Here is a 14,166-nt window from a genome sequence, read left to right as displayed (position 1 = left end):
ACACAGGGTGGCTGCGAGGTTCTGGGGTGGTGGTTGGAGAGAGAGGTCACGGCCAGCTGGTAGGGCCAGAGAAGGCTTCTGGGAGGAGGTGGGCACGGAATAGGGCCTTGAAGGGTGGTCAGATTTCATGGTGGAATGCTCCACCGGGCAGGCACAGGAGTAGGCTGGTCAAAGGTAGGTCTTGGGGACGGCAACTGGCCAGACCAGCTGGAAAGGAGGGTAATATGACCGGCCTGTCTCCTGCCTGTGATCTTAATTGAACCAGTCAAGCTTTCAAAATGAACAGTTGATCATTTGATTAAGAAGGGCCTTTGACTCTTTCAAGACCCACGGAGACTGATTTTTATCAAAGTGGATCAGAATGGTTTGCATGGAGGAATGCTGACCAGATTCAGGAGGGGGTTCCGTGCCGCTCCCAGGGGAGCCTGGGACTGAACTGCTCCTGCTCACGGAGTGGCCCTCGGTCTGGTGGGTGTTGGGGAGAGGCCGGAAATTGCCATCCCGCTCGGGGTGACTGAGTCCCTGAGCACCCGCTCCTCCTGCCAGCCACAGCAGCTTTATCAAGCCCTGCTTCAAAGGTAAGACCTGGGTTTCTCCCAACAGCCTCCAATCAGGAATTCTCCAGACGGCCTGGGCTCGGCTTAACCAGCTCCAGGGTGAGGCAGGTTCGCTGGTGTCTGCCACAAAGCTGATTTGTCAAAGTGCTACTAAGGATTTTTTCGGTTATCCAAAAAAAAAAAAAAAAATGGAGTCAACTTTTTTAAAGTTCTAATTTATTATGCTTGATTACGCAGCTGGAATGGGAAGGTAGCTGCTGTTTGTAGTTAAATAACTCCTCACAATTTCTTAAAGAAATGATCTTCAAAGCTTTAACGGGTCAGTGGCTCAAGTACAAAGGAAAGATTGATTTTCATCCTCCCACCCTTTGTTCCCAGAGTTTAAAACAGACACGTTTGGGTAAATTAGTTTGTCTATGTTATTAATGGAAGAAGTTATTAAACTCCCATAAATATACGGTGGTATCTCGCTGAAGACGCCAAATTTGCTTTAAGGAAAAAAAAAAAAAAAAAAGAAACCCTCAAAAAGAAAATGTGGAAAAGCCCAGAAGGGCCTATTAGTTATTTTAAAATTTCATTTCTAGATATGAATTTGGATCAGGAAGCTGGAGAAGAAGTCTGGCTCCAGACATTTCCCCGAGTAGTGGGATAAATGCCCAAGGAAGGAGACCCCACACTTTTTTTTTTTTTTTTTTTTGAGGAATCACTGAATTTAATGGAAAACATTCAGAGGCTGGATTGCAATAGGAGTAGGGGTGCATGTGGGTGGGAGGGCGCCGGAAAGGTTTTCTTTCCACCAGGAAGGGGATGATAAAGGACTAGCCAGCTCAAAAACTGGAGGGGCTGGAGGACATTTGATGGCTACACAGGGGGACCTATGTTTTTGCTGCTCAAGGGACCTTTTGGGAGGGGTTCAGAGAGAACTCACTTGAGTGAGGGAGGTAGCCCCCAACCCAGATTCTGGGCCAGAGTGTAAGGGAGAACACGGTCAGAGGGCTCGCTCTTGGGGGACCCTGCTCAAAGAACTGGAGGTTCAGGGCTCCAGTCAGCTTATACAGGTAACCCTGCCCGCCTTGGGTACAGCTCTTCACAGTTTAGAAACTCCTGTGTTCAGTGTCTCCTTTAAACCTCACAGCGCCCCTGGGAGGGATATTGAACAAAGCTTGTGATTCTGATTTTGCAGGTGATGAAAGTCAAATGTAAAACATTCCCACACCCCTGAGTAGAAAAGTAAAATAAAGAAAATCATTTGAAAAGTAAAGCATAAAGAAGAAAAACAAAATCACCATCAGATGATATTTACCATTTTAGATTTTTTCCTTTTGGATTCTTCTCCATTGCCACACACACTCACATGCAGGTACATGCATGCACAGTTGTACACACTCACATGCAGGCACACACATACACATGCATGCATACGCACATGCAGGTACACACACATACATGCTCACGCAGATATACACATACACATGCATGCACACTCACATGCAGGTTCACACACACTTGCATGCAGGTATTCACACATACACGCTCACATGCAGATACACACATCCACATACGTGCACACTCACATGCAGGTACACACACACATGAATGCTTGGTGTGCCAGGCACTATTATAAGGGCTGGTTACATGTTAATTTATTTATTCCTCAGAACAACCATATCAGGTAGGTACTACTATTACCTTCATTTGCAGATAAGAAAACAGAGGCTTGCCCGAGGCCTCTCAGTGGCAGGTGAGAGGTAAGGTTTGAGCCGGGACAGACCCTACCACCTGCCCCGTGTTCTTAACCACTCCGTCCTTGGCATTCTTCTACATCCGTGATACAGGTGAAGCATGCCACAGCTAAGGTTTTGCCTCCTGTCTTTTTCCCCTTCAGTATTGCCCTGTGAGTGTTTCTGATGCCTTCACAATGGACTACGTGATTTTCAGGGCCGCACCACCAGAAGGAGTAGTTTTGGCTAGCTAGAGCCAGCTATCTAGTGTGGGGGGTCCCACAAACCAGGACTGGAACTGGGGTTTGCGGGCTCATAGTTCAGCACTCTTCCCATTGTGCACAGTGTGGACATAGTCACAAAATGAAACAGAATCGGAAAGCAGTCAGGGTGCGTTATAAGATTCAGAAGTGACTCTGCAGGGGCTACTGAGGCAAGATGGACAGCCCTGCGGTAGGACTATTTTTCCTGTCACCTAGGGTCCCTGTGTGAAAAACTGAGTTTTTAATTCAAGACTAGGAAGAGCTCTGTATTCCCCCAAGAAGCTAAAACACTTCTTTGCTTTCCTCCTTCATTCCCTTTTCCCTTTTGCCACCAGGAGGCTCAGTGTTCACTCTGAAGCCAAATTAGGGCAACTATGTGATCCCATATGACCTGCATACGCCTCTTTTGCTATCCCTAGTCTTGATGGTCTACTCTTATTTATATTTTCTCTGCTTCTGTTTACATGTCGCCATGACAAATGTTACACAGTTTCCTCCAAAAGCAACCTCCCTTGTGCAACCTTCATCTGCTCAGGACTGGCATCTCCACCCTATGGGGGGAGCTGAGAATAATAATCTCGGACATTCTAAGTGAAATAAGTCAGAGGAAGACAAATACCACATGATTTCACTCATATGTGGAATTTAAGAAACAAAACAAACTAGCAACGGGGGAAAAAGAGAGAGAGCGCGACAAACCAAGAAACAGACTCCTAACTCTAGAGAACGAACTGATGTTACTGAAGGGGTTGGGTGAGGGGATGGGGGAAATAGGAATGGGGATTAATGAATACACCTATGATGAAGAAATAAAATAAAATGATAAATAAATCTCAAACATTCAATTTTCTGCTGTGTCATTCTTTATAAAGCTCACAGACACAATCCCAATTAATCAACCTCCCAAGCATCCTGAGGGGGAAAGAATGATCATGTTTAGCCTCCTTTTAGAGCTGAAGATATTGAGGCTTGCAATAGAAGTGGCCAAGCCAAAGCCACATCCCACCCCTCCCTCCACTCCCTGGGACTTCTCCGAAAGACACCATGGAGCCTCAGCACAGAAATGAGAATTTCTTGCCCTTCCTCTCTCCCAGCTCACACTTCCCTGGGTGTGGGCTTTCCTCATATACACCATGTGTCGTGCTGCTGGCGTGTGAGTTGACTGGAGGTATCACACTGAGGAACATTTTTCTATTTTGAAGGTTGGATATTTGCTTTAATGAGTTCTGGTGAGTGAAACTGGCTTTCCATTTCCAATACTAATGTGAAGTGTTCTTTTACAACAAACGTAATTAAAGTGATTAAGAAAAAAGCAAATCAATGTAAAGTACAATTTTGAGTAAATAATAAAGGCCAGCCACATGGAAATGGCCAAACCGGTGGCATGGCCTTATTCTCAGCTCGCTGCCAACGTCTGGCCACATTTGTAGTTAGGGTCCGAGTCTCACAGATAAGACTCTAGAAGGCCAAATTGATCTCCAGATCCATTGGAATGAAGCCCCAATATGAGAATTTCAGGCCAGCAGCAAGTGGGGTCCCTTAGGTCAAAGGCAATCTATGCTTCAGATCAAATATCCAAGGACCAGGTAGTGTCAGGAAGTACAAGCTAGATGCCTCTTGGCCACCGAGGCAAGCCAGTTGATCTCACCGCACCTCCATTTGTTCATCTGAAAAATGGGCGATCTCTGCCTGGTGAGGTCAGAGTTGAGGCTACTTCCCCGCAGATGGCTCACACTTGCTTCCCCAAAAGTTGCAATATTTCTCCCCTTCTTCCCTCTCAGCAGGCCCAGTAGTTGCAAAGGGCCAAGAAGAATGAGCTGTGTGAGGCACTGTGAGCTGTGTACGCACCCTGCATGCCTGGGGGAGCTGTCGTCTGAGCCTCAGTTTACTCATGTCTATAGTGAAGGGGGAGAGACTAGGTCAGGTCTGGCAAATAAGTAGGAGCAGCGTGGAGCATTGTGCGCAGAATTTCGAGGCCACACCAGGGCTCTGGAAGCAAGGACCAGTGAGTGACCTGTAGCCTACAGATGACGGCGTGATTGTTGACATGGAAACAGCCCCCACAGGCAGGATCCTCGGGGCCACTCAGGTCTTGGGACCTATGACCGTGGTCTCTAATTCCAGTTGTTTCTAGTTGTTCTAAAGGCAGTTTCTGGAGAAAGCCTGCCCACCTGTCTTCCCTCCTTCCTTCCTTCCTACTCCCTTTTCCTAGTCCCGTCTCCATGGTGATAACGTGATCTCCATCTCTTAGGAAGGCTGCTGGGCTCATAGGAGCCATTTGTCGGGAGCATGCAATCTAGAGTACACTCCGAGACACCGGGGAGATCGGAAGGCCACTCTCCATAATTCCCCTGGGCCCACGGTTGTAAGCTGGGGCTCTCCTGCAGAACGGGCATTACTTAAGATGGGAGTTCTCGAACTTTACCAGGCAAAGGATTGTTGGAGGAGATGGATGGGCCCCACTTTCAGAGATTCCAATTCAGGAGGGTTAGGGCCGGAGAATTTGCATTCTAACTGGTTCGCTGGTGATGTCGATGCCGCAGGTCCGCGGACCACACGTTGTCCATATTTTTGAGAAGCCTGACTTGGAGCATAGGTGCTTGACAGTTCACACGGCTGATTGACAACATATTGGTCCAACATTCTAATGGAGCCTTACGAAAAGCCCAAGAGGCCTGGAAAGTTGTTATCCACGCTAAGCTGAGGAACTGACACTCAGAGAAGTTAAGTGATTAGCCCAAAGCCACCCAGCTGCGGGGGAGAAGCCCTTTGCCAGCTCCCAGGCTCTGCTTGGCTCACCAGACGCGGAGCCTCTCAGCTCAGGAGCATGTTCAGAGCTGAGCTGGTCTCTCTGGCTCAGCAGCAAAGCTTCCTTCTCAACAAATGCTTCTTGCCCAGATTAAAACTCATTCTTTTTGCTTTAAAACACACTTCAGGGCAGCCAAGAGGTCAAGGATTTGGTGTAAGGAATTATTCTAGCAATTCTTTTGTCTAAATTTTAATTAATATTTTAAGGTTTTAATTATTTTGATGTATTAATCATTTTTGATGTTTGAATAATCAGATGTGCATTAGAAGCTAGATATTTTCTCTGTTCTACACCCTTGAGATGGATATCTATTTTTAACACATCAGTCTATCACTCAGTACCTTCCATGCACTGAATTTACATGGATGTTGTCAGGAACGTGGTAGGGACTGCTTTGTATAATTTAACCTCCCTAAGCCTCAGTTTTCCCATCTATAAAATGGGACACAGTAATAGTGCTCTCATAGTAGGATATTTGTGAGTGTTAAGTGAATTAATGCATGTTAGACTAATTGGAAGAGTGCTTGGCAAGTCCTGAGTGTCTGTAAATAGCAGCTCTTCATTTTTTTATTCTCTGGGGGACATTCTGCTTTTTGACATCATTTTTCTTTTTTATACCTACCCGCCAGGGTGCTCTTTTTAAGTATAGGCCTCTTTCTTTCCCAGCTTTATCCCTCCCAGTCTTGCTTGCACACAGTAGGACAAAAACCTACATATTGAATGAATGTGGAGTATAAAGTGTATAGGGATCTCTGGAACTCACCTCCACAGAGCAAACCCATAAAACCCAAAGTACTGAGCACTGAAGCTCTGTGGAGTTTGCTGGAACAGCCCAGCTTGGCCATGACCCAGCTTCCAGAATCTCACTTCCAGCTGCATGGAATGTATTGTGGGCTCTGCAGCACTGCTCCAGACCCCAGGCCCTACAGGGTTTCCAATGCGAGTTCCACTCTGGGTTTGGGAAGGCCTGGAATCCATGGATCCAATAGGAAAATGGAAGATAAGTTGGGTGAAGACTCACCCAGCCCTGCTGGCTGCTGATGGGTCTGGGAGGGACTGGCATGTGCTTCTAGATTTCTGGCTATGAAAGGAAAGAAAATAAAGGCAAGCATCTTGGTGGATGTGGGAGGTTTTGTGGTTTGGTCCGAAATGAGAACCAAAAGTGGGAATGAATCTCAAGTCCAATAGCCTCTGATTTTTAAATAAAATTTCTCATTTGTCAGCTGCTCAGCAAGCAGATATTTCATGATACTCAGGGAGGGGTGATAGGAAGAGCACAAGAGCACAGTTGACACTTGCCAGGTTGATGGGTTTTGGGGTCTCTAGCAGAAGTTCTTACATAGCCCTGAGAGATAACCAGTCAACCAAAGCAGTGAAGATTACAATATGAGTAGTTCTTAGGCCATAAGAAAAACCATCCAGCTTAGAGGGTGTGTTATAATTAGCACCTGCTGTGAAACAAGCCATTCCCAAATATAGTGACCTAACCACCACTTATTTATGATTTTATGGATCAACGGATTCGGTTGGGCTCAGCTGGGATGTTCTTCTTTCCTGAATATGCATGCTCATGTATCTGTGGTGAGCTGCAGGTCACTGAGGTGGCTTTGCTTCTGGATGTTGGCTGGCTATTAGCTGTGCATTGGGGACAATTGGGCCATTTATTTCTCATTATCTAACAGGATAGCCAAAGCTCATTTAGGCGGTAGTGTCAGGATTCGAAAGGATGCGATGTCTCAAGACATACTCTCAGAAGTGGTAGGTTGATGGTTGCCTCTGCCACATTTTACTGGCTAAAGCCAAGTCACAAGACCAGCTTAGATTTAGAAATACACTTTGCAAAATACATCCTAGCTCTTGAGGAAAGGAGCTGCAAAGTCCCATTGCAAAGGAGGAATGGATATGGCGAAAGGTGGAAAATTGGGCCCAGTTTAGGAAGCGCTATAGGGGGTAAGGGCTGGTCAATCCATAGCTATCAGGGAGTGAAGCAGATAAGGAATCCCATGCTGACAATGAGACCTGCTGAGCATTTGGAAAAACCAGGCACTCCACTGAGCTTCCTGGATGACTATGGGGAGCAGAGACATCTCATACAAGGCTAATAAACAGGCCTGTGTGGGATGGTGAAGGGTGTGAGGTTTGGATCCTGATCCACTGCTCATGAGCCATGAGGCTTTGGTGGAGTCAGTGAGTACATCTTTGCCTTAATCTTCCCATCTGTAAGATGGGATCACAGTTTTCGCCTCATAGCATTGTTGTGAGGATTCAAGATGTAAGTGGCCTGGCCTGTGGTAGCTCTCGAAGAACAGCCGTAATCGGGAGTAGCATAAAATATCAGTCAAGCAGCCAATAACAGCTTCTATGTTGAAATATAATGAATAATTAGAATTTCTTCCTAGCTAATGAGACTGGAATCTCTTACCCTAGAAGGCAGAGTGGCATCCCAGGTTTATACAGGCAAAGGCTGGCATCTCCACGATGCAAATATTAATTTGGCTAGCAGAACTAGCCACTAGCCACGTCGAGGCCTCCATGGCCTCAGGCATATTCCAGGGCTCTGTGGGGCCTGGAGCCTCTGTTCCTCACAGCTGGTACCCACTGAGCTCTGAGTGACCCACTCAGCCCGAGGCCTGACCTTGACCCTGCACAAAAGGCCAGGTATAGTGAGGAGAGGTCTTCCTGACGGGGCGAGGCAGCCTCTTGATGGGCTCAGGGAAACCTCTCTGATTTTGTGCTTAGGTGCTGCTAAATGCCACTGTCTCTGGGCGGGAAAATATCAGGACCGAAACAGCAAATTACGTAGAGTTCTAGACCAACAGTCTTGAACATATTCTGTATCCGCACTATCCAAAATGGTAGCCACTGGCCACATTTTGAACACTTGAAATGTGGCTTGTGCAACAAGAAACCTAATCTTTCATGTTAATTATTTATATGGCCATTTGTGGCTGGTGGTTACCGTATGGGACAGGGCAGTCTAGATGGGTGAGCCTCTGAGTGGGTTGGGGGCATGGTCTGGGTCTGTGTTGGGAGCTCCAGGCAAGGGTCCGGGTGAGCAGAGGTCCTGGTGGAGCCTCCAGGCATGTTGCCTACGTTCCGCCTCCTTATTCCTGAGTAGGGCTGAGAAAAGAGCGAAGCTCATGACTGCAGAAATTCAGAATCCAGTCCAGGCTTAGCCTCTTGATCCCCCTGGCTCTGTTCTGAGTGGCCCATCGGAGCTCCCAGAAAGGCCACGGTTCTGTGTATTGCCTCACCCTTTCTTGCGCCAAGGAAAACCAGACCTCAGCTGTCCAGTTGAGGAGAGAGGAGGGGACCTCCCAAGGAGGAGAGAAGGGGCCTTCCCATATGGGGGTTGCTTTCGAACAATAGGGCCTGCATGGTCCAAAGTGGTTTTTGAAGGTATACGTTAGTTCTTGCATGCAGGCACACAGACACACAAATATATGTGTATACACACACACACACACACACACACACACACACACACACAGAGTTTGACTTTTGAAGAGTTGGGACTGGAAGCCCCGGTGTGCAAAAACTGGAGGTTTTGCTTCCGCTTTAATTGGGTTCAAAAAGATGACAACCTAAGTCTGCCTCCGGGTTTGCTCTTGAAACTCACACTGGAATTTATTTCAGGACCTTCCCCCAAGTCACAGCAGAAGCACTGCTTGCACAACCAACGGATTTTGCCTAGACTTTTTTTTTTTTTTCTAATTGCCTTTCAACTCCTGCAGGAATAAATGGCCCAAACCAATCACGGTCTTTGTACAAAAGTGGGATGCAAAGGCTGCTCTCTGCCCACCTCACCAGTCTCTCAATCCCCTGATATTTCTTTAAGTTGGGACTGTATCGCAGGCAGGCGTTGGAGTGTCCTTTAAAGCGTCGAGTCTTTCCGGATCCTTCGATTAATTGACTGTGGTGGATACCAGCGGCTCCCGCATGGGCTGTTTGCAGTGGCGTGGGCAAGATTCGTTTTCTGCTATCACCATGATTTACAAGGCTCACATAACCATGTAACGACTTGGTGATTACATGGAAAAGATCGTATAAATACATAGTAATTACAAGTTCATGCAGATTACTTGCTATATACATTTGAAGTTGCCGAGGAGTTCAAAGATTAATTAGCCTGTAACTGGCAGTATTTAAATCATTTTTTCTCATAAACGAATACATTGAGGCGGACTTCAAGGCTGGCGAGGATGGGGATGTGATGAGTATGATCTGAAAAGAAAAAATGAAATTTGACAGGCATGGATTATTTAAAGCATGCATATGTGAGCTGAGCAGCCACTGCACTTTGATGCAAATCGTAGGGGAAAGAGCAGGGGGATGGTGTGTAGAGTAAGGTGCTGAACAAAGTAAGGATTTCCTGCTGGCGACTTGAAATTTAAACAAATAATCATTTAAATGGCGGCCCGGCATTACGTTCCGAGTTGTGTGCATTAATGTCAACATCTGGTACCAACATTTTGACAATTCTATTAAAATGCCCCAGCATTCCCTATCTAACACCTGTTAGCTCTAATTTTCTTTCCTGAGAAGCACACCAGTAGACAGGGTAGATTCCAAATCATTTATCACTTTTAAAGTGCTTCCATATGCGTGTTGGACCCAGCCTGGCCCTAGGCAAACGTTTTCTGAATGCATTAAAATTCAGGACGATTTTTTTTTTTTAAGTGTAGACACCAATGTTTCATTGAATTCATGTCTGGTAATTATTAGCTTAAATTATGGCTCACACATGACTTGACAAAGTGGACCATGAATTAAAACACACACACACACACATATGCACGCACGCACACACGCACACACCCGAACTCTTCAATAGATGCACCCAACTCCTCCGTTGCTCGTTATTGAGATGTCAGTCAGTAATCATTAGGCAAACACTCTTCATGGAGGGAACTGCTAAGAGGCCCAGGAGTCCCAAGAGACGATCTAAAAATGTCAAAAATGTTACAGTATAAATGAATGACACCAACAAGAGAACATGTGTTAGAGATGCAAGCAATTAGTTAATATATTACAAGTTTCAACCTCTGAGCAAAACAGGCAACAAAAATTTCCGCTTGACAAAAGCCTACAGATAAGATCAGGTTAATTCACAGACAATACAATCTCCCTGAATTGGAACAACCCTCCAGCAGGCTGGGAGGGAGGGATGATCGGGGGATTCAGGGGGTGTGCAGGGTTGGAGCCCCCAGACTAGGTCCTGCTTTGCCTGGAAAAGACTGGCTTGACTACTGAGCTCTCACAGTGGAGAAGTGGGGTCTGACATGAAGGAAGATATCCTGTGCTCCATGGATCCGGCTCCCGAAGCTAGCTGCTGGCTCCTTGCTGGAGCTTCAGAATGAAATTTAGAAGGTCGAAAGACATCATATCGCTGTTTTCAAAGGAAAAGAGGTGCCTGCAAAAGGTGACAGGGGTGGGGGATGTTATATGGGCAAATGCTTTCTCACTGCTTTTCAGAGACGTCAAAAACTAAATATTGTATGTTGCGTAGTTTCCCTCTTTCACTCCCCCTCTCTCTGATTCTCTCTCTCTCTCTCCCCCCATATATATGTATATATGTATATACACTACACATACATACTAATACAAACACACACACACATAGAGAAAAGATGTTTGAAACAAAAAAAAAATCCTCCCACATATAGATATAGGCATCCAGAACATACGTTTCAAGCAAAAATACGCACGATGTGCACTTGGACTGAGGATCTGAATAGGTCCCTTAGAAATCCCAAGGAAACATTGAGAACACAAGAAAAGAAGGAATGAAAACCTGAGTTCACCAACTCTATAAATGTAAAAAAATTTGTAGATAGTTAAAAATGTCCGCCCCTGTACACACGCACACCTACACTTTCACACTTCCTCTGTTTACTAAATAACATTTCAGCACAGTTTTCATCTTATAAGGAAAGTGTTTGAAACTTGGAATAAGTGCACTTAATTAAAGGAAGGCTGTGAAAATGTGCACTAATCTGATATGACTAATAGCAAAGTGCATGAAATTGCTAATTAGAATTTCATTAAAGGTGCTGCTTTATCAGACTGTGAATATCACAACCTTTAAAATTCTTTCAGGAGAGCTTAATTCCTTTTCAAACAGAAATATTCTTTAAAGACATTTGATTTGTTCTGAAGGAATTCATGGCTTAGGCTGGAACTTAAAATGTTCCCGATATTCCACGAGGTGATATCAGAATAGGAATATAGATCAGGGACTTTGTTTCATTTGCCTGATGAATCCTTTCCTCCCCCATCTCTATGGATTATTCTTCAAAACCCCAGTCATGAAAATAGAGTTGAGTCCTTGGTTTGATCCACTTGTAATTTGTTTTCTGCTGAAGCCAAACGGTTCTTCTCTCTCTCTCTCTCTCACACACACACACAAAAGGAAAAATTACTTACAAATTTTTAAGTCACTAAAAATCAAAGTGAACATTTTAATTTTCACACTCATTAAAAAAATAAAAGGGAACAGACAATAAAATATGTTTTCTTTACAGGAAAAGGCTACTCGTTAAACAAAAAAATCAACTAGCAGCTTTCACTTTAAAAAACAAAAAAAACCTCTTAAAATACCGATAACATTTCAATCACAAAACTGCATTTTTGAAAATTAGGAAAATCCAGTGTTAGCAATAGCAAATGTGTTTTTACTCCTTTTCTGACTGGCTTTTCTAGGTTGTAAGTTTTCTTATTTCACACTTTAATTATTCTCTGCACTAAATCTACATTTCAGCTACTTTTTTTTTTTTTTTTTTTTAACCACTCAGATTTTAAAAACTCTACCTTTCTGGTCGTTCATCTTTACTAATTTCAACCTTATTTTCCGTCACTTCTCTTTATTTTCATATGCAGAAAGTTGCTCTAATATGTTACTCTCCCTGCGCAGACACAACTCTCCCTGTTACCAATTGTATTTTTCTATTTGCTGTTTTTCCTGCTGGTTCCAGAGTTCTTACAATTAGTAACTGGGTTCCTTTTAATATTCAAGCTTGATTGAACAGTTACATTTTGTTACTGAAAAACTATTACTGCTAATGGAAACTACAGCTCACTCAAAGCAGCAGTTTACTTTTACAGAAGTTGTTAAAACCCAGCCTGGCTTCAAATTTGCTGAACACACAGGTTCGCAGTGATGTAATTTTGCAGAATTGAATATTTTAAGTACACTTGAAAAACGTTGGCTTAAAAGCTAATCACTCGTGTTTACCTGATGACCGTAATCTGAAAGGGGAGAAATGAGAACAGAAGTAACTTTATTGGAGAAGCAGTGTGATTTCTTTGGACATTTAAACAAATCTCAAGTGAGTTAATTACAGTTTGCTCTCCTTTTAGCTCCAGCAGGAGGAATTTTCGTGGCGTTTAGATAATTTATCAACTGGGCTCCCTAACAGATAAAAGGTTGCGTTTTCCTTTCCAACATTTGGGAGGTACATTTATGCAATAAATGCGACGATTTTAAAAGATCGGTCTAGACTCAAATGGATGAAAATTATGCTCGTTAACTGTAACGTCTGGAGTCCGAGGTGGGGTGTCAGCCGTGCCCATCCGAGGGCCACCGCAGTCAAACAGAGCTGCTAATTCGAATGTTTTAAGTTTCGAATTGAGAAATATTGTTCTAATATGGCAACAATGGGGCTGTTGTCCTTCCAAGCACTCTGCGACGCCCGGCTCCTCACAGCTCGTTTTATGCAAAACGAATGGCAGGTAATTGTGATTTAATTCTTTTCAAGTAAATTACAGTGAGTGCGTGACACAAAGCCGCGGCGGACCCTCCTTTCTCTGTCAATAGTTGAATTAATGATGGCAGGAGTAAAAACAGCAATTGTGCACAACAGCCCTCCCCGGCGTCCCCACCCCTGCCAAGGGGGGACCTGCCAATCAGGCCGCGCCACCGCCAGGCCCGCCGACCTGCGGGTGCAGAGGCTCGGGATGGGATGGGACGTCCCGAGTCGCGGCGGCGCCCGGGTCACGGAGCTCCGGGGGGGCCCCCTGGGCTCGGAGGGCCCCCCCCGCACCCCGCCCGGGGCCGGCCTAGGGGCAGAAAGGGCCTCCCGGGGGAGGCGCCCCAGGGGCTCCCGGAGGAGGCGGCGCGGCCGAGCGAGGGGCGCGGGGAGGCCGATCTGCAAGCGGGGTCTGGGCCCCGCGCGTCCGGGGCGCCTGCGCTGCGAGGGCCCGGGAGCAGGGCCACTCCTCGCCCCCAGCCCCCCGGGTGGAAAGGGGGTCCCCGGGGCGCCCCGCCGGGGGTGGGCGCGCTGGCCTGGGGTCCCGACCCCCGACCCCCGCGAGCTCAGCGCAGGCAGCTGGAGCGCACGTGGGGGCTTGGGGCTGGGCTGGGCTGGGCTCCCCAAGGGCCATGGAACCGACGTCTAACACACTCTGGGAACCCGTCACTTCCCCGGGTCCGGGACCCAAAGCGGAGGAGCTCCTCTCTGAGGCTCACAGGGGCTGCATCCTCCAGCCCTGGCCTGGGATCTGCGCCAGGGACCTCGGGATTTGGGATTTGGCAGAGGGGTGCAGGGGTGCGGGCTGCAATCCTGCCGGGCCTGCCCTGGGGGTGGGGGGCGGGGGTAACTCCGGGCAGGCTCCTTAACCTCTCTGGCCTACATTGGAGTCGATAGTGGAGCCCTACTTTCAGGGGTCCTCACGGGCACTTAACCAACTGCCAGTCAAGTGCTAGAAGGGTGCCAGGCACAAAGTAGAGGGCCTGCAAGCGTCAGCAGGTCTCGGGCGCCTCAGAGCCACACGGTTTCCTTTCCTTGGACCTCCCTACCACAGTCCCTGCCTGCCTC

General features: G+C 46.4%; 1 long non-coding RNA gene across 10 annotated transcripts in view; it reads left to right on the top strand.

Annotated features, from left to right (window-relative positions):
• Positions 1–208: 208 nt before the first annotated feature.
• Positions 209–14,166, top strand: part of LOC144301047 (uncharacterized) — a 39,397-nt gene continuing 25,439 nt past the window's right edge. For 2 of the 10 annotated variants that reach the window (XR_013367780.1, XR_013367781.1), the window contains exon 1: positions 10,423–10,772. This is a non-coding gene — a long non-coding RNA (uncharacterized LOC144301047). Of the gene's footprint in view, positions 579–10,421; positions 10,773–12,490; positions 12,679–12,709; positions 13,082–14,166 lie in introns of those variants that run through there. The other 8 variants (XR_013367786.1, XR_013367783.1, XR_013367784.1 and 5 more) reach the window with 8 other exon arrangements.

Source organism: Canis aureus, chromosome 29 (genome assembly GCF_053574225.1).
Source record: "Canis aureus isolate CA01 chromosome 29, VMU_Caureus_v.1.0, whole genome shotgun sequence".
NCBI lineage: Eukaryota > Metazoa > Chordata > Mammalia > Carnivora > Canidae > Canis > Canis aureus.
The sequence above is the reverse complement of the archived record's forward strand: the minus strand, read 5'-3'. Positions and strand labels throughout refer to the sequence as shown.